We start from the raw sequence: 20,922 nt of genomic DNA, 5'->3' as shown, positions 1-20,922 counted from the left end.
CGGTCCCACTCATTTTTTGTGCCTTTATGCCCTCTGTCCCACTCTTTATGCCCACTGTCCCACTCTTTATGCCCTCTGTCCCACTCTTTATACCCTCTGTCCCACTCGTTTTGTGTGACTTTCTGCCCTCTCCCCTTCAGTTCCGCTGGTTCCCCACCCGCACTGGCCTCTCGTGTAAGTATTGCAGCTAATCAGAGCCCATTCACGGGCTCGGATTAACAGCAATACTTAAACAAAAGGCCACAGTCTGCCTCGCGCTTTACTAACAAAAGCGTAGACACTTTCCAAACACAGCGTGTGCTAAAGTACACGCTGTGTTTGGAAAGTGTCTACGCTTTTGTTAGTAAAGCGCGGGGCAGACTGTGGCCTTTTGTTTAAGTATTGCTGTTAATCGGAGCCCGTGAAGGTGCTCAGGTTATCAGCAATACTTAAACAAAAGGCCACAGTCTGCCACTCTCCCACACAGCCGCAAGCGCCACAATCGCCACAATCCCCACAATCCCCACCAGCCCCCCGCCTCCTTGCCTGCACTCCTCACGCCCGCTCCGCAGCCACTGCCACCACATGGAACAGTGCCTCATGATCACGCCGCTCGATTTTTAAAAGCGGCGGGCGGTGCGACTCTCTAGCGACGTTCTATGTGCGCGCTCCACGCTAGGTGGTGCGCGCTGACCTCAGGGGAGGTGCGCGCGAGCGACCTAGAGGGAACAGTGGATGGGAGTCATTCTCTTATCTTACGGCTCAATCATGGAATCAGGTTCTGCTTTATTGCCACAATATTATATTAGCCGAGAAATTCTCTTCAGGAAAACAGTAAAGACCACAGTAAAGACCTGGCTATTAGATCAGGCTTTTTGAGGGGAACCAGTCTGTGTGTGGGATGAATTGTGGTAGTCTCCTAGCCCCGGGACACTCTTTGTTGAGTAGCTGTTGCACTTTATAAACCTCCTGATTTATTTATTTTAAAAAAATCATCTTTTTGTGAATGAAGTGGTAATTCCTTCATTTGGTGGATCCTCTGTTGGAAGGGAATCCTCTTGTAAAATGGCATCTGCTCTAGTGATTGCAGAGGTAAGTCCATCAGAGTATTCTTTACTGGTAGAGACGGTTTCAAAAAAGTATTTACCAATTCCTCCACAAATCAGAGAAGTCTTACGTTACCACCCAACTCCGAGGTCAGCTGAGGTTTCTTTACCACATTTGGATGTATCTGCTATGAGAGGATCCTCATTGAGGAGAAATATTACACCCAAAACTCCAGCAGTGTATATTATTATTGCTGCACACAAGTGGCACTGGGATGTCCCTGAAAGAGTTTGCACATGGGCAAACCACTGATGTTTTTAGAGAATTCTCCATTTATGCTCTCCTCAAAATAAGGATGTAATTAGTCATGAGGGGTAAAACACATCAGCATTTCCTTTTCCTTTTATAAGGGTTAATAATGTATTAGTTCTTCACATTGGATTGAGTACAGCGCTGTGAGGTTTAGGTTGAGCCACATGCTCAACCAAGTAACTATTTGGGGGTGGTTTTTAATGGCTTCCGCAAAAGATTAGGCCTATGAAGACTGTTGAGTAGTGAGTAAACATTAGATGCTCAGCCTGACTTTTCTTTTATAGATATTTTTTCAAGATGTCATTCAATGCACATATATTTTGAAAGCCTGCTGCTCTTATTTTTGCACTGAAGCCTTTGTGCTCAGTCATAAAAGTTTTTAATTAGTCTGCACATGTTTGCAGATGAACCAAAAATTGTTTGATAATGATTTTGAGGGATTAATCTAAAAGAGTGATTTGACTATAATTGGAGAGGACATTCAAGTATTCTGTTTCAAGCCACTCTAAGAAAAGTCGAGCAACAACCTAGACCTGTGAACCATAGTCATTCTTAATATTTGTGATTGGGAGACCCTCAGATCCTTGTGCTCTACAATTTTTGTTTCCTTCAAAGTCAGGGTTGTATCTTCACCTGGAGAGGGAGTTTGAATTTTATTGCAACCCGAAAAAATACCCATTTTATGTTCCTGGTAATTTCTTACTATCTGGGGAATATCAGGGTGATCAATCAGAGAACTAGATGGGTGAGACTGGGAGAAGACTGGATAACTGGAGTGTAATATAAGCAAGATAGTACCTGAAGGCTAAAAGGGATGGAGGACAGAATCTGAGGACTGGTGCAGGTTAGAAAAGGCAGTGAAAAGGGAACAATAAGTCTGCAGGGAAAACACAAGTATTGAAAACAGGAAAGTAAAGTAGGAAAATGATAGACAAACTATCATAAACAATAGTTTGTCTGCTCCTCAGAAATGATCTTCTGGGAGGTGAAAAGATCTTATATGAAAGCTAGGAGCAAATTAATCTCACAGAGTTCTAGGAGAATCAAGCATCTCTAAGGAGACGGTGCACTGGGTGGTTCTCTGTGCCAAAGGCACAAGCTTTTGAATGTAACTGGCATCCTTGGAAGTAATGAAAATCAGGATAACAATAAAAGACAGAAAAACAGGGAACACAACAAGAAACACCAAAACAGAAACTGGGCTCAGGCAAAAGTAGGACTGGAAACAGAGTCAGGAACAACACTGAAATTTGGAGAACAAAAAATAGGAAAGATCTGCACTCAAACAATGCAAGACAGATATATGCAGACAAACAGTATCACAGAACACTAGGCAAGGAGTCTGCACATTGTAGGGCAGATCAAGAAGAGGGCCGACTGGAGGCTATGATCAATGGCTAAATCAGGAACTGAGATGCAGGAATACAAGTGACAGAAACAGATACTACAAATAGGAAAAAACATGAGAATGGATACAGGGAAAAGGGAAATCAGAACCAAAGAATAAGCCTGCAATAACAGCAGCAGGAACAAAACAGAGCACATGGAGACTCTACAGATATCAGTTTCCAGGTGCAATGACTTAAGCAGGTGCAGGGAATCAGGAAATCACCAATGAAGAGAAGGCTGAACTGGGACCTGGAGATGGAACCAGGAGACATAAGAAAGGATAGGAAAGCCTGGAACGAAGTATGGATTAACGCAAACATTGAGAAGGGCCCACAATGCACATATAAAGGTGTCAGAATAATCGCAGGGTCCTGGAACCAATTAGTGAACAGGAAACCACCACCAGGACGTGATATAGGAAGGGTCTGAAGACAGGGAGATCTACAAGTACAATAATGCATCTGGAAAGTAGAACAGAAACTTGGTCTAGAAGGTGTAGCAAAACAATGTATGGTAAGTGTTGATCAGTTTTTTTACCTATACTGATATAAAAGGAGGTTCATAAGGGGCCCTCTCGAGTGGAATCTAGTGTCAGGTTGACAGAATCCTCACACGTACATTAGCAACATAGGCCCTGATTACAAGTAATATAGAGTTACATTTACAAATGCTTTTATGCAATTTCTTTCTGTGTAATTATGGCATGTCTGGTTTTCCTCCGGTCGGTTATTCCGGCTAGTAAAAAGGCACAAGGCTTTGGCTGGAGCATCAAGCAAGCCTCATTCTGCAATTTTGTTTCTAGCTGAGGGAGCACACAAGTCCCCTTAGTGGAACAAAACTTACCCTTTGCTACCCTACTTCCCCACCCTTCTCTCTTACCCCTGAATCCCAACCCACCAACAGGCTGCACATACATTTACCACCTGCTCAGAGCAGGTGATACATGTATTTTATGTTATGTTAAATTATCCTATAGAGAGCACATACACCGATTGGTTTCTTGGCGCTAGTTATAGGATCTGCTGAAGCTCTGTTGATTTATTGTGTGCTTAAATTCAGACATACGCCTGGGTGAATAGCCATGTTTTAAGGAGCTTTCTAAATCTCAATAAGTCTTTGCAGGCTTTACTATCAGCTGGAAGCGAGTTCCAGATTCTCGGTGCCAGCACAGCAAACCTGCTTCCACCTTCACGTTTCAATGTGTAAGGAGGTATGGCCTACAGGTTCATATGGGATGCACGCAGGTTACGAGTAGGTACATGTCTTTGGATAAGGCTGGAGATGAATTTAGGGCATGTACCATGCAGGGCCTTAAAAACAAGGCAGCCGACTTTGAATGCTGATCGTTGAGGGATGGGGAACCAGTGCCGCTCTCTCATGAGAGGGTAAACATGCTGCCATCTAGGCTGCTGGAAAATCAATATTGCTGCCTGGTTCTGTACCAATTGCAGTATTTTAATAAGGTATAGTGGGATGCCAAAATATAAAGAGTATGCATAACCTAAATGTGATATGACCAGGGTTAGGAAAGCCTGTATCAATGCCTCCCTGGTAAGGAGTCTACCTATCTTCTTTATATTTCTCAGCTGCAAGAAGCAGGTCAAAGTGACTGACCCAATTTGGGTTTTCATAGTCAGGTCGCTGTTGATTATCACCCCAAGGCTCTTGGCCGAGGGTGATGCAATAGGGAAGGAGCCCAACTTAGTTTGTCAGAAGTGGGAGCTCCAAGGGTTCTGAGGGCCTCCTACCACGATGAGTTTGGTCGTGCCCAGATTAAGTTTTAGGTGGTTGCTGTTCATTCAGTCATGGATGTACAACATGGTGGCTTGAAACTCGGACACAGAGTCGAATGTTATTGATGGTAAACATTAATTTCAGATCATCAGCATAGTTACACGTACACACTTTTTTTTAATGACCGAATCAGTGGAAGGAAATATAGGTTGAACAGGTCAGGTGACAGTGATGAACACTAGGGTACCAAGGGCCAGATGTAGGTAAAATTATTTTACCACCTCTTAAATACCGAATCATACCGATTCGGTATTTAAGAAGTGGTAAAATATAAGTACCGAGATGTAGGTAAATACAGATGTGCATTTACCAAATCGGTAAAATTCGGTATTTACCGATTCTGTAAATACCGACCGGTAAATGCCCATTCATTCCTATGGGCTTTGAAGCCCATAGGAATGATTGGGCATTTACCGGTCGGTATTTACCGAATCGGTAAATACCGAATTTCACAAGGGTGCAGGGGGTGTCACTTTGACACCCTCTAGCACCCCCAAAACGGGTTCGGTGCCATGTGGCAGGCATACCTGCCCTAAGGGCAGGTCTGCCTGTCATATGGCACAGGTGTGCATGCACACATGTGCATGCACACCTGAATCGGTATTTTACCATCAACTTGTATTTGATGGTAAAATACCGATTTTGTAGGGCTTGTGGGACTCAGAAGAGTCCCACCTACATCTCGATTTTACCGATTCTGTAAAAATACCGGTCGGTAAATTTACAGACCGGTATATTTACAGATTCGGTAAAATTACCGAAATGGCCTGTTTTCAGGCACCTACATCTCAAACTCCAAATACCGGTCGGTAACGGCCGAAATCGGCCATTACCGACCGGTATTTGGCCACCTACATATGGCCCCAAATGTTATAGTCATTTAGTTGCTGTGAACTGGGCCAGGCGGACTGACTGGGAACGATCCTCCAAAAACGACCTTATCCAGCCAAGAGCTGAGCCCTGGAGGCCGGCGTCTTGGACACGGTCGATCAGAATACCATGGACAACCGTGTTGAATGCCGCAGATAGATCCAACAGCACCAGGACCTGGGGGGAACCTCTATCAGCTTCCTTCCGAAGTGTGTCCAGCACGGTTAGTATCACTGCCTCTGTTTAGTGGGCTAGACAAAATCCTGCTTGATCGGGTCAAGATATTCTGATCGTTCAATAAAGTCACAGAGGCATTTAGCCACGTGCAATTCCAGCACCTTGGCCAGGTAGGGGAACAGAGAGATTGGGCGGTAGTTAGTCAAGGTCTGGGGATCTGCCCATGACTTTTTCAAAAGGGAACAATAATCGCTTCTTTAAAGGCTCTGGGAACGGAGCCCTGAGACAGTGACTCATTAAGCAAAGAAAGAGCAGGCCTCAGGAGAGAAGAAAAACTTCTCGTAAGATGTGACGGGCAACCGTCAGTGGGTGACCCAGAGTTAACTTTAGATAGGAGGTCCATAAGCATTAGACTGTCTATAGCCGAAAACAAGTACGCATCATGGAATAGGGGATTCCGCATGATTATATGATTGTAGAAGTCTATCCCAAATGGTAATTCCTCATTCTATTTGATTTTACTTATACATGCACATTACTGGGAAGAATTAACTAGGGGGAAATGATAAAAGCCCATAGTTTTTTACTGCTGACACAGTACTGTCCAACTTGGAATCAGGACCAAATCGCTTTACAATATGGGATTCAATTTTTGACTTACTAGTCAATCAATCAATCAATCAATCAGGAATTTGTAAAGCGTTCTACTTACCCGTGAGGGTCTCAGGGTGCTGAGGGTGGGGTGAGGGGGGGGGCTGCTACTGCTCAAAGAGCCAGGTCTTGAGGACCCTTCTGAAGGTGAGCAGGTCTTGGGTCTGCCGTAGATGGGTGGGGAGGGTGTTCCAGGTCTTGGCGGCGAGGTAGGAGAAGGATCTGCCGCCGGAGGTGGTTCGTTGGATGCGCGGTACGGCGGCAAGGGCAAGGCCGGCGGAGCGGAGCTGGCGGGCCGGGGTGTAGAAGTTGAGTCTGTTGTTCAGGTAGGCTGGTCCAGTGTTGTGAAGTGCTTTGTGTGCGTGAGTGAGGAGTTTGAAGGGGATCCTTTTGTTGACGGGGAGCCAGTACAGGTCTCTCAGGTGGGAGGAGATGTGGATGCGGCGGGGGACATTGAGGATCAGTCGGGCTGAGGCGTTCTGGATGCGCTGTAGTCGTTACAGGTGTTTGGCTGGGATTCCTGCGTAGAGTGCGTTGCCGTAGTCCAGCCTGCTGCTGACGAGGGCCTGGGTAACTGTTCTTCTTGTTTCAGTTGGGATCCATTTGTAGATCCTGCTGAGCATGCGGAGGGTGTTGTAGCAGGAGGAGGAGATGGTGTTGACCTGCGTCGACATGCAGAGGGAGGAGTCGAGAATGAATCCTAGGTTGCGTGCGTGGTCCGTGGGTGTCGGGCTGCTCCCAGTGCAGTCTGCCACCAGGAGTCGTTCCAGGCCGAGGGGGTGGGCCCTAGAATGAGGACCGCCGTTTTGTCCGAGTTCAGCTTCAGACGGCTGCTCCTTATCCATTCGGCGACAGCCTTCATTCTCTGGTGGAAGTTGGTTTTGGCTGAGTGCGGGTCCTTGGGGAGGGAGAGGATCAGCTGGGTGTCGTCAACGTAGGAGATGATGTTCAGGTTGTGCTGGCGGGCCACTTGTGCGAGGGGGGCCATGTAGACATTAAACGAGGTCGGGTTGAGGGATGAGCCTTGGGGTACGCCGCAGATGATGTTGGTGGCTTTGGAGCGGTAGGGCGGGAGCCGGACTCTCTGGGTTCCGCCGGAGAGGAAGGACGTGATCCAGTCGAGGGCCGTCTTCTGGATTCCGGCTTCTTGGAGGCGTGTTCTGAGTGTGCGGCGGCAGACCATGTCGAAGGCGACTGATAGGTCCTGGAGGATGAGGGCTGTGGTTTCGCTGCTGTCCAGCTGGCGTCTGATGTTGTCTGTGGTGGCTATAAGGGCAGTCTCGGTGCTGTGGTTGCGTCTGAATCCGGACTGGGACGGGTCTAGGATGCTGTTGTCTTCGAGGTGCTGGGTCAGCTGCATGTTGGCGATTTTCTCGATGACCTTTGCCGGGAAGGGGAGCAGGGAGATGGGCCCGAAGTTCTTGAGGTCTTTGGGGTTCGCTTTGGGTTTTTTGAGGAGTGCGTTGATTGCGGCGTGCTTCCAGCTTTCCGGGAATGTTGCGGTATCGAAGGAGATGTTGAGGATTTTTCGCAGATGGGGTGCGATGGTTGCGTCAGCTTTTTTGAAGACATGGTGTGGGCAGGGGTCTGATGGAGAACCCGAGTGGATTGAGTTCATGATCTTTCGAGTCTCTTCGTTGTTGACGAGTGTCCAGGAGGTCAGCTTGTTGGTGCAGCTGGCGTTCGGGGGGTTGTGTGTTGCGGTCTGGGAGGGTGAGGAGTTGAAGCTGTCGTGGATGTCGGCAATCTTGCGGTGGAAAAAGGTGGCCAGAGAGTCACATAGTTCCTGGGAGGGCAGGATGTTGTTGGTGTAGGCGCTGGGGTTGGAGAGTTCCTTCACTACGTTAATAAAGTTCTTTGCTGTCGTGTGCGTTGTTCTCCAGTCGGGATTTGAAGGACGATCTTTTGGCTGTTCTGATGAGGTGGTGGTGTCTGCGGATGGCGCCCTTGTGGGCTGCGCGGCTGTCTGGTCGTGAAGCCATATTTTCTCCAGCTTCCGGCATGTCCGTTTGGAGGTCTGGAGATCTTCATTGAACCAGGCGGCTTTCTTGCTGGGGTGGTAGATGGAGGATTTCTTGAGCGGGGCGAGAGTGTTGGCGCAGTCGCCGTTCCACTGTCTGAGGTAACGGTCAGCGGTGTCTTGGTCGGTGGGGTCGGTGGGTGGGTTCCGGGTGAGGGTGGAAGTCAGCTGGTCCTCGGTGACTTTGCTCCAGCAGCGGCGGGGCAGCTGTTGGGTGCGGTGGTGCATTGTTGGTTTCATGAAGGTGAAGTGGATGCAGCGGTGGTCGGTCCAGTGGAGTTCGGTGGTCTTGTTGAAGGTGACGTTGTTACTTGTGGAGAAGAGGGGGTCGAGTGTGTGGCCGGCTGTGTGGGTGGGTTCGGTGACGAGCTGTCGGAGGCCGAGGTTGGCGAGGTTGTTGATCAGGGTGGCGGAGTTGGTGTGGTTGTTGTTCTTGAGGTGGAAGTTCAGGTCCCCGAGGAGGATGTAGTCTGTGGAGGCGAGTGCGTGGGTGCTGGCGAGGTCGGCGATGGAGTGGCTGAACAGGGCCCGTGGACCGGGGGGTCTGTAGACGAGTGTTCCTCTGACGGTGGAGTTGGGGTCGGTGTAGATCCGGAAGTGGAGGTGCCATTTAGGACGAAGAGGGAGGGAGGGGCAGCTGGGTGGTGGGGAGGCGAGGGTGCGTGGCCTCAAGAGGAGGCAGCACAAAACTAAGGGAAGCAGAAGGAAAAAAGGGGGGAGGGTGGGGGAGTGGAGCTTGCGAAAAGAGCGTTTAAAGAACAGTGGAAAAAAACAAATTGAGAGAATACAGAACAGTGAACAACCAAAATTAAGAAAATATAAGATACAGCACAGTCAGACAGCCAAACTTTCCAGGCAGCAAGGAGCAGTGGCAGCGGATCCTGCGGGCGCAAACTCGCGCTGGGAGGCAGCGGCGAGGCGTCAGGAGGTGGAGCTGAGTGGCGATGGAGGAGGCGGCTCGGCCTGCGACCAGGCCAGAAGTCTGGGATGTAGACTGGTTTTTTTTTGGGAAACAGCTATTGTAGCAGTAAGATTCAAATATTTTTTTGAGCTTCATTCTTGTGCTCCTTTAGATAAAAAGGGACACAATGGTCTTCCCATCATAGTTTAATTTGCATTATATCTTTATGAATAGTGTTTTTATTTTCAGTCTCCGTAATGGGCAGATATTGTTGACGAAACTGTGTATTTAGAGATTTCCTAGTCAATTTCCTCTGTTAGCAGTAATCCTATCTTTTTTAAATCATTTCATGGATTCTAGTACATGACTCTCCTCTATCACTTTCAATAGCATCTACACAGGCACTAAAGGGAAGAGGATGCTACCATAGAAAATTCCATGAAGACTTTGCTAGCAGGGGGCTGATGATTTGTTCGTTCTGAGCACTGTGATTTGGTAGATAGAAGGTTGGAAGAATGGGACTGTAGTGTCTATGTTGTTCAAGTCGCAGACGATTCTAGTCCAGACCTCCTCTTTTTTCTATCCATGGCTACTGTTCAGGAAGGTTCATGACAGCCAGGTGTTGAAAAGCCAAACATAATTATGCCCATGATTTTGTTACTTCCACTCAGAGATAGCCCCCGTGCTACCTTCAATGAGGAGAATCACACTAAGGCATTGTCTTGAGAGCCTTGGATGGGCCCTTGAAAAGAACCACCGCAAACTAGAATTTAATTTTGACCCAGTCCCAAGCTTTTTTTGATTAGAGGTGGGCGTAACCTGTGTAATTCAGTGTAGTGAAATCACACAGAATCATCTGCGAATTCTATGAGATTATGCTTAATTTTGTGAGAAGAATAATTCTCCATTTATCGCTATTTTTTAGTGCAAAAATGCCTCCTTGAGTCAAGAAATAGGTGTGAGAATGCATTTTGCACTAAGAAATATCACTAAATACAGTAGAAAACAAATAGATCACGCGAGCAGCTACTTTCACTCGCTAAATGCACTCTCGTGGTAGTATTTCCACCCCCAAATTGGTCGTAATTACGCGAACAGGAATAATCATGTGAATATCAGTAATTCCGTGTCAAAGAGTAACACAGAATTACAGAAATTACTCCTATTACTCTCGAGTAATTGAAATTACAACCATGCGTATTCTTGAACAAGGAAGGGAGTAATTCACAGAGTACTTGAAGGGCTGCTGGTTATCCAGTACTGGTGTCTGTCTGACAACCTGTCTCCCAAATGTGAGAGGACATCACCTGAAGCCAATAGTGTCTGCTGAGATAGTTAAGCATATGCTTGAAGAATCCTACCTATCTGATGAGAGCAGGAAAATGTTTGTTCACCCCACTGAAGGAGAGACTGCCCAGTAAGGAGAGGCACAGAGAAGAACCCATTAACATTTGGCAAAATTGAAAGAGTAATTCAGGGGTGGCCCTCACAGAGAGAGGGTCCCCTTGTTTCTCTGTGATATATTGGTGAACTGTGCTTTAGACTGAACTAGAGGTGTGTCATCGTGAAATAACCAGACAACCATCACTGCTAACATCAATCGACAAACTACAGTACTGTTAAAGCAGGAAGTCAAAAAATGACATTTTTTCCCACACCTGTCTCCTCGCTGAAGAGGACTCAGATTGAAGTTGGTGCTGCTCAGAATGGGTGCCTCGATGGGAACCTGCTTGATTTAAGTCCACTGAGATTATCTTGTGCACAGCAGCCACTGCAAGGAACGAGCTCTAGAAGAGTCCGCTCTATATTGGCAGGAACCCCCCTTTACCTGATGGACAGCCCGGATGGCCACCAAGTGAACACAGGTAAGTATGTGGCCTAGCTGCAGAGACAGATGTGCACAGGTAAAACTGCTGTACTCACTGGGGCTGTGGGAACATATAAAACATCTCAAAGTCTTTAAAAAAGCTGTTGTTGCGGATCCAATGGAACTTTTGAGCATTCTACACCCAAGCTTAATCCCTATCTACTCCCTAGTATACATGACAGTAATAGCAGGAACTCTGGCCTCAGAGAGTGAAAGCAGTTGCTGTGTGTTGGACGTGGCATTTTTGCAGGGTGTCCCCTAGATGTTTGCCTTCTGTTGCTGAACTTGTGTTTGTTGGCATTAGACCTCTGTGCACTTTTTCCTTGCTAACCGATAGTAAGGTGCTTGTGCTCTCTCCATAAAACATGGTACAATTGGCATATTACTGATTGTAACATTTAATTTACTTTCAAGACCCTAGTAAATGCTACAACATGTACCCAGGGCGTGCATAGTAAATGCTTCTAGTGGGCCCATAGCACTCATTGTACCACCCACTAAAGAAGCCTTTTAAAACACGTCTCAGACCTGCCACTGCAGCCTGTACTATGGTTTTTAACTGCCTTTTTGATATGACAAAATAAACCTTGTGCCAGGCCTACACCTTCCTTTTAAATACTTATAAGTCACCCCTAAGTTATGCCCTAAAGGCTCATAGAGAGAGGTGCAATGTATTTAAAAGGTAGGACATCTGTTCGTAATTTTACATGTCCTGTGAGGGAAATCTCCTAAAGCCATTTTTCATTATTGTAATGCTTATCTTTCTCATTATCTTAAACTGGATTGCCTTATTACATTTAATAAGTGCTAGCTTTGTATTGGGAGCAGGTAGAGATGTCATATTTAGACTCAAATGAATTGTAATTTTAAATCCTCTTTAATGCTAAAGCCAGATTTTAAGTCACAATTATGAAATTGTCACTTATAGAAAGCTGGCATTTTCTTGTCCTCACAATTTGTACGTTCTGCCAGTGTCCTGGGTAACATGACTGTGAATGGCTCTGCTAATGGGGTTTGTGTATTTCTCCAAGACAGTGACACAAAGGTGTCTACGTGTGGGCAAGATGGGCCATTCTGCCAGGATGGCTGGGACGGAGCTGTGCCTTGAAAAGCACTTGCCTCCAGCACACACAATGGAACCTGACATCAGCCTATTGTCACCCCAGACAGTATGGAGCCTTTAAGGGAGGAACTTTCTAGAACCAGATGTCGGGTGTGGGACAGGGTGTCCCCCACACACAAAGGCAGGCACCAGACACCAGAACCCTGAGAACAACTCTTCGGTATACTCCTGCGCCCGTGGACGTTACAGAAGAAGGACTAACTTTGCTCCCCAGAGGACTGCCCTGCTGCTTGAGGACTGCCTTGCTCTCTGAGAAAGAAGACTGGGCCTGATCCCTTCATCTCAGGCTAACCTGAGTGACTCCAAGAGTCAGTTGTGTTGGCCTACTACCTATACAGGGAAACAACAGGGTCCAGAGGCCTCCCTGCAACTGCTCAGCTGACATGTCTGGACATGCAACTGGACCTGCATGAGGCCTGCTGTTGAAGTGAGCTCCTGATCCCCAAGAGGTGCCTCCCTAGGCCCTGACCCTTGGCTGGCGTCATTTGAGCTCCTCCAGTGACAAAAGGTGAAATCCTAAAGTTTTGGGCTCTTGGCTACCAGGAACAGGCCCGCTCGTGCCAAGACCCTGCCACCCACAACGACTGGCGACGGTAAGCTCCACCAGCGGCGACTGAAAAGGAAAGATCTGCACTTCACGCAACATCAACAGCAGTCTGCAGTGACCCCCCGCCCCCAATGCAAAGCTTCAGCAAAGCCTGTCCGTGGTGCCCAACCAGCTCATTGCGATACAGCACCAGAGCCCATGCCACAATGCCTACTCTTCATGCTACAGTGATGTCAATCAGCTGCACTCTTCGTGCTTCTCACTGCCTTTTCAGCGAACGGGACTCTTCAGACTTTGAGAAGGTAACTTTTTTAGTGGAACTAACCTGGTCCCTGTATCCAGCCATGCTCCATTTTTGGCATGAACGTGTGCTTTCCCCAACCTAACATAACCAGATGACCATGAGTTGCACTTTGTGGTTTTAGGCGCTTTATTTACCTAAACGTTTGGAATTGCATATCTCCTGTTCTACTGATTGGATTTTTGTAGTTCTGGTTTCATTATATTTATTGCAATGTACTCTATTTCACTAAATTGGTTAGTGAATTTTCTTGTATTGTGTTTTTATTTTACAACTGTCTGTATGCTGCATACTTTACACTTTGCTTCTGAGCTAAGCCATACTGCTTTGTGGCAATCTAGCAGAGTGTAAAGCAAAGATTAATTTAGAGCCTTTTGTGGTTCACCCTGACAAGGATTGGGGTTGGTACCTGAGTAGGGCTTTCACCCACCCCATAACCAATAACTATTGATTAGCGTAACTTTTCCGGACTGGGCAGTATATTATTGTGTTTGTTGTTTGATTGTTGGGGTCTGACCTTTTGCCTCAGCCAATTCCCCACTATTTTCCTTAGAAGCCTATGACTGCTCGCTATCACTACCCAGAGAGTCAAGTGTGGAAAAGGTTATACTTGGCTCAGTCTAGGGCACTTAGTATCACAAGCTGCAAGGCACCTGTGGTAAACAAAGTCAACCGCCACAGTTCGGTCCCAGTAGCTCTTGTCTCACTTGTGGCTCCTTAAACAGGCTCTTACACCAAGGAATCACATTTATACCTTTATAAGAGTAAAGGTATAAGGCCATTTGTTATAGGACAGGGGACTCCAACCTTTGCTATAAGTGGAGCTATGTATGTTCAATGAAAATAGTCCAAAACTACTAGTAACTTGACAACTGTTGCAGTACCGTCCACCTCAGAGACAATCACAATCGTTATCACACCTTGCAGGATTGCTAGTAGTGACAACACAGATGTATGTCACAATATTGGGTCATGGCAAAATATCATCCAGAATATTGGCTAATACTATATCAGGAAGGTGCATATATAATGTAAGTATAGACTTAATATTCTAGACCCCACATCTATGTACCCTGAAAACACGTATCTTCAAAATACATAGATGTGGAGTTAAGAATGCAAAGAAAACTATACTTTCCACCACATGGTTGCCATCATGATATATGGCAATAGTCTATGTTCTGGATGCAATATTTTGGCTGGAAAATGTTTAAAATTCTCAATTTTTGTAGAACACTAGTCACTCCAATGCATAAGATGGGGTTGTCAGGTAACACTGTATCATAACAAAATGCCTCCACGTGACTAATGAAATAATAGGCACAGCAGCAAGTGCCCACATGCACAAATGAAATACTAAAAGCTATAAATCTCCCCAACTCAGTATGAACTATCATTCAAAGTGTAGCCTAAATGTGGTATAGATTTTCAATTACTTTGTTTTTCAAACATCTACATATCAGCTTCTGAAAATACATGTTTTCCTTTGAAATGTGCACTTTCCATTTTTGTTTAACACATTCAAAGAAAATCTTGGCTTTTTGCCTCAAAATTAGATTTCATGCACGGCCTCTAAATGTCACGTTGGGATTTTCCTGGTACAAATGCATCACATGGACATATTGTGCCCCCTCCGCCTCCATATGTTTTATCATCATATGTCAGGAATGCCCATTATAATGTCAAAGACACCTAAATTATGCCAAGGATGCCCATCATCGCACCAGGGCCACAATTGTACCATTCCTACCCATCATAAGGCTAAGAACCCCATATCATGTCAGCCTTGAACATTATTATTCAAACCGTGGCCATGATTATGTGATGGATGGCCACAATTAGGCCAAGTACAATCACGCTATGGCAAAAATAGCTGCCGTTATGCCATGATTAGTTATAAGATGCCCAGCATATGTCACGATTTACCATTGTTACGCCATTGCCAAAATTATATTGGAAATATAATTGGAAAATGTGACCCTCATATTGGGGGCACCAGAAACATTTGGTATTCTCTGACACCGGGAATGGCTTCCCGGATCAGACACTATCTTTAAAAGAGGGACACAATGCCAGACGCATAGATAAATGCATACCTATGTGCACACTTGCAAACAGAAATATGTAAGCAAATACCCATATATACATACACATGCTACTCCCACTGTCTGAAACAAAGAAGGACACTACCTGTCTCCACTCACAATCCGGCCTTTGCTCTTCATAGCTACAGGTTTGCCTAAGTTTGGTCTCTAGCCACACCACTTTGGCTATTTCTGACACTTGTTTCTCTCTCAGTTTCACTTGCGATTTATGATAGATAGAGTGGAGACAGATAGTCATGTGACTGGTACTGGTACTTTAGACTGTCACAGTGTGTTTATGTGTGAGCGTGTCACCTTGCCATTGGTTTGGCTGAAGGGCACTCTAAGGCTACGGAGGTATGTAGTGCTGCCTTTTTAATAAGGCTTGACCTTCTGAGTTGCATACTGTTCTGGACTGCACTTCAGGATACCCCTTGGAGATCCCTGCTATGGATATACTTCGCATTTATTTGTATGCAGTGTGATTCATTATCATTACTCTAAATTTACATAGTCTCTTTACTCCCTATTAGCAGTAATGCTATTTGTAATAAATGTAATTATTATTTGGAATTGGTCATTACCCATCTCTAGGAATACAACCCTCTTCAGGGTGAACTACTAAAGTCACTATATTAACCTGTGCTCACCTCATGGTAGCTATGGTAAAGAGCAGACAGGCTTAACTTGACAATGTGTAAAGTATTGATGCAGTACCCAAAAGTAATAAAGTCAAAACACAACATAAGAAAATTCCAAAACCAATTAAGACAAATATAGAGTAAATTTTAATAAATAAATAATATGACAACAAAATGACAAAAGCCAGCGGCAACGCAACTTAGTCAGACCGGCTTGGCAGGTTTGCCCCATTCTCTGAAGGACTTTGAAGGCAAAATGTTTCTAACTCCCAGGTTTTCAAGGCTAGTGGTAAAGTCCACCAGACACAGCCAATGGTTCCAGGACCTCAAGTACAGCATTTGAAGGTCAGGACTCACTCCATAAGAGGCCACCAACAGGGTCCAGGGAATGCCAGTTGGAACTGGTCATCTGGGAATCTTCATGAAAGGTCTTTTGTAGCTTGTGTCCCTGTAGATTGAACAGGAGATTTGCCTCATAACCCTTAAAGTCCACTTCTTTGCCCTGGGTACACAAGGGAGTAGGTCCAGTCCTTCAGGATTCCTCTCAGATCTCAGACAGTGGGTCAAGTCTTCTTTAGATACTCCTTGGATCCAGTAGTGTTCTGAGGATGGTAGTGAGGATGCCACCTTTATGTTTAACACCAACTTGTGGGTGAGGGCGACTCCTGGCTCCTTCCTAACCAATGGGGCAAAGGTTCACAGGAGTTACCGTACCCACTTTTGTAGAATTTCCTATGTCCCTACTGTAAATATTCCAACAGTACCCTTTTCTGCATAAATCCAAGATGGATTAGGAGCTGGAGCATTCAGGAGGCTGCATCTGGAGGCTAATGCAAATTAGCCTCCAAAGGATTTAGGCATGAAAAGGTAACTTTCTAAAAGTACATTTTCCTTAATATTTAAAAAAAATCCAATTCACCATTGAATTCGACTTTTAATAACTATTACAATGTGTTCTTGTATGATGTTTCTAGGTGTTTCCCAGCAAAAGATAGGTTTATTAAATGTAATAGTGCATTCCAGTGTTTCTCTATTGAACAGCCGGCCTTGCTAGAGTGAAAATAGCTTTTAGGTGCTAGGAACTGCATAGACATGTTTAACATTAACGTTCTCCATGTCCTATTTTAAAATACAATGCACCCTGCCTTTTGTGCTATAAGCTCTGCTATGGGGTGGCTTATTGCTATTTAAAAGAAGTTGAGGGGGGGGGCTGCTACTGCTCAAAGAGCCAGGTCTTGAGGACCCTTCTGAAGGTGAGCAGGTCTTGGGTCTGCCGTAGATGGGTGGGGAGGGTGTTCCAGGTCTTGGCGGCGAGGTAGGAGAAGGATCTGCCGCCGGAGGTGGTTCGTTGGATGCGCGGTACGGCGGCAAGGGCAAGGCCGGCGGAGCGGAGCTGGCGGGCCGGGGTGTAGAAGTTGAGTCTGTTGTTCAGGTAGGCTGGTCCAGTGTTGTGAAGTGCTTTGTGTGCGTGAGTGAGGAGTTTGAAGGGGATCCTTTTGTTGACGGGGAGCCAGTACAGGTCTCTCAGGTGGGAGGAGATGTGGATGCGGCGGGGGACATTGAGGATCAGTCGGGCTGAGGCGTTCTGGATGCGCTGTAGTCGTTACAGGTGTTTGGCTGGGATTCCTGCGTAGAGTGCGTTGCCGTAGTCCAGCCTGCTGCTGACGAGGGCCTGGGTAACTGCTCTTCTTGTTTCAGTTGGGATCCATTTGTAGATCCTGCTGAGCATGCGGAGGGTGTTGTAGCAGGAGGAGGAGATGGTGTTGACCTGCGTCGACATGCAGAGGGAGGAGTCGAGAATGAATCCTAGGTTGCGTGCGTGGTCCGTGGGTGTCGGGCTGCTCCCAGTGCAGTCTGCCACCAGGAGTCGTTCCAGGCCGAGGGGGTGGGCCCTAGAATGAGGACCGCCGTTTTGTCCGAGTTCAGCTTCAGACGGCTGCTCCTTATCCATTCGGCGACAGCCTTCATTCCCTGGTGGAAGTTGGTTTTGGCTGAGTGCGGGTCCTTGGGGAGGGAGAGGATCAGCTGGGTGTCGTCAACGTAGGAGATGATGTTCAGGTTGTGCTGGCGGGCCACTTGTGCGAGGGGGGCCATGTAGACATGGAACGAGGTCGGGTTGAGGGATGAGCCTTGGGGTACGCCGCAGATGATGTTGGTGGCTTTGGAGCGGTAGGGCGGGAGCCGGACTCTCTGGGTTCCGCCGGAGAGGAAGGACGTGATCCAGTCGAGGGCCGTCTTCTGGATTCCGGCTTCTTGGAGGCGTGTTCTGAGTGTGCGGCGGCAGACCATGTCGAAGGCGACTGATAGGTCCTGGAGGATGAGGGCTGTGGTTTCGCTGCTGTCCAGCTGGCATCTGATGTTGTCTGTGGTGGCTATAAGGGCAGTCTCGGTGCTGTGGTTGCGTCTGAATCCGGACTGGGACGGGTCTAGGATGCTGTTGTCTTCGAGGTGCTGGGTCAGCTGCATGTTGGCGATTTTCTCGATGACCTTTGCCGGGAAGGGGAGCAGGGAGATGGGCCCGAAGTTCTTGAGGTCTTTGGGGTTCGCTTTGGGTTTTTTGAGGAGTGCGTTGATTGCGGCGTGCTTCCAGCTTTCCGGGAATGTTGCGGTATCGAAGGAGATGTTGATGATTTTTCGCAGATGGGGTGCGATGGTTGCGTCACCTTTTTTGAAGACATGGTGTGGGCAGGGGTCTGATGGAGAACCCGAGTGGATTGAGTTCATGATCTTTCGAGTCTCTTCGTCGTTGACGAGTGTCCAGGAGGTCAGCTTGTTGGTGCAGCTGGCGTTCGGGGGGTTGTGTGTTGCGGTCTGGGAGGGTGAGGAGTTGAAGCTGTCGTGGATGTCGGCAATCTTGCGGTGGAAAAAGGTGGCCAGAGAGTCACATAGTTCCTGGGAGGGCAGGATGTTGTTGGTGTAGGCGCTGGGGTTGGAGAGTTCCTTCACTACGTTAATAAAGTTATTTGCTGTCGTGTGCGTTGTTCTCCAGTCGGGATTTGAAGGACGATCTTTTGGCTGTTCTGATGAGGTGGTGGTGTCTGCGGATGGCGCCCTTGTGGGCTGCGCGGCTGTCTGGTCGTGAAGCCATATTTTCTCCAGCTTCCGGCATGTCCGTTTGGAGGTCTGGAGATCTTCATTGAACCAGGCGGCTTTCTTGCTGGGGTGGTAGATGGAGGATTTCTTGAGCGGGGCGAGAGTGTTGGCGCAGTCGCCGTTCCACTGTCTGAGGTAACGGTCAGCGGTGTCTTGGTCGGTGGGGTCGGTGGGTGGGTTCCGGGTGAGGGTGGAAGTCAGCTGGTCCTCGGTGACTTTGCTCCAGCAGCGGCGGGGCAGCTGTTGGGTGCGGTGGTGCATTGTTGGTTTCATGAAGGTGAAGTGGATGCAGCGGTGGTCGGTCCAGTGGAGTTCGGTGGTCTTGTTGAAGGTGACGTTGTTACTTGTGGAGAAGAGGGGGTCGAGTGTGTGGGTGGGTTCGGTGACGAGCTGTCGGAGGCCGAGGTTGGCGAGGTTGTTGATCAGGGTGGCGGAGTTGGTGTGGTTGTTGTTCTTGAGGTGGAAGTTCAGGTCCCCGAGGAGGATGTAGTCTGTGGAGGCGAGTGCGTGGGTGCTGGCGAGGTCGGCGATGGAGTGGCTGAACAGGGCCCGTGGACCGGGGGGTCTGTAGACGAGTGTTCCTCTGACGGTGGAGTTGGGGTCGGTGTAGATCCGGAAGTGGAGGTGCCATTTAGGACGAAGAGGGAGGGAGGGGCAGCTGGGTGGTGGGGAGGCGAGGGTGCGTGGCCTCAAGAGGAGGCAGCACAAAACTAAGGGAAGCAGAAGGAAAAAAGGGGGGAGGGTGGGGGAGTGGAGCTTGCGAAAAGAGCGTTTAAAGAACAGTGGAAAAAAAAAAATTGAGAGAATACAGAACAGTGAACAACCAAAATTAAGAAAATATAAGATACAGCACAGTCAGACAGCCAAACTTTCCAGGCAGCAAGGAGCAGTGGCAGCGGATCCTGCGGGCGCAAACTCGCGCTGGGAGGCAGCGGCGAGGCGTCAGGAGGTGGAGCTGAGTGGCGATGGAGGAGGCGGCTCGGCCTGCGACCAGGCCAGAAGTCTGGGATGTAGACTGGTTTTTTTTTGGGAAACAGCTATTGTAGCAGTAAGATTCAAATATTTTTTTGAGCTTCATTCTTGTGCTCCTTTAGATAAAAAGGGACACAATGGTCTTCCCATCATAGTTTAATTTGCATTATATCTTTATGAATAGTGTTTCTATTTTCAGTCTCCGTAATGGGCAGATATTGTTGACGAAACTGTGTATTTAGAGATTTCCTAGTCAATTTCCTCTGTTAGCAGTAATCCTATCTTTTTTAAATCATTTCATGGATTCTAGTACATGACTCTCCTCTATCACTTTCAATAGCATCTACACAGGCACTAAAGGGAAGAGGATGCTACCATAGAAAATTCCATGAAGACTTTGCTAGCAGGGGGCTGATGATTTGTTCGTTCTGAGCACTGTGATTTGGTAGATAGAAGGTTGGAAGAATGGGACTGTAGTGTCTATGTTGTTCAAGTCGCAGACGATTCTAGTCCAGACCTCCTCTTTTTTCTATCCATGGCTACTGTTCAGGAAGGTTCATGACAGCCAGGTGTTGAAAAGCCAAACATAATTATGCCCATGATTTTGTTACTTCCACTCAGAGATAGCCCCCGTGCTACCTTCAATGAGGAGAATCACACTAAGGCATTGTCTTGAGAGCCTTGGATGGGCCCTTGAAAAAGAACCACCGCAAACTAGAATTTAATTTTGACCCAGTCCCAAGCTTTTTTTGATTAGAGGTGGGCGTAACCTGTGTAATTCAGTGTAGTGAAATCACACAGAATCATCTGCGAATTCTATGAGATTATGCTTAATTTTGTGAGAAGAATAATTCTCCATTTATCGCTATTTTTTAGTGCAAAAATGCCTCCTTGAGTCAAGAAATAGGTGTGAGAATGCATTTTGCACTAAGAAATATCACTAAATACAGTAGAAAACAAATAGATCACGCGAGCAGCTACTTTCACTCGCTAAATGCACTCTCGTGGTAGTATTTCCACCCCCAAATTGGTCGTAATTACGCGAACAGGAATAATCATGTGAATATCAGTAATTCCGTGTCAAAGAGTAACACAGAATTACAGAAATTACTCCTATTACTCTCGAGTAATTGAAATTACAACCAGGCGTATTC

This window comes from Lissotriton helveticus, chromosome 6 (genome assembly GCF_964261635.1).
Source record: "Lissotriton helveticus chromosome 6, aLisHel1.1, whole genome shotgun sequence".
NCBI classification, from domain to species: Eukaryota; Metazoa; Chordata; class Amphibia; order Caudata; family Salamandridae; genus Lissotriton; species Lissotriton helveticus.
The sequence above is the reverse complement of the archived record's forward strand: the minus strand, read 5'-3'. Positions refer to the sequence as shown.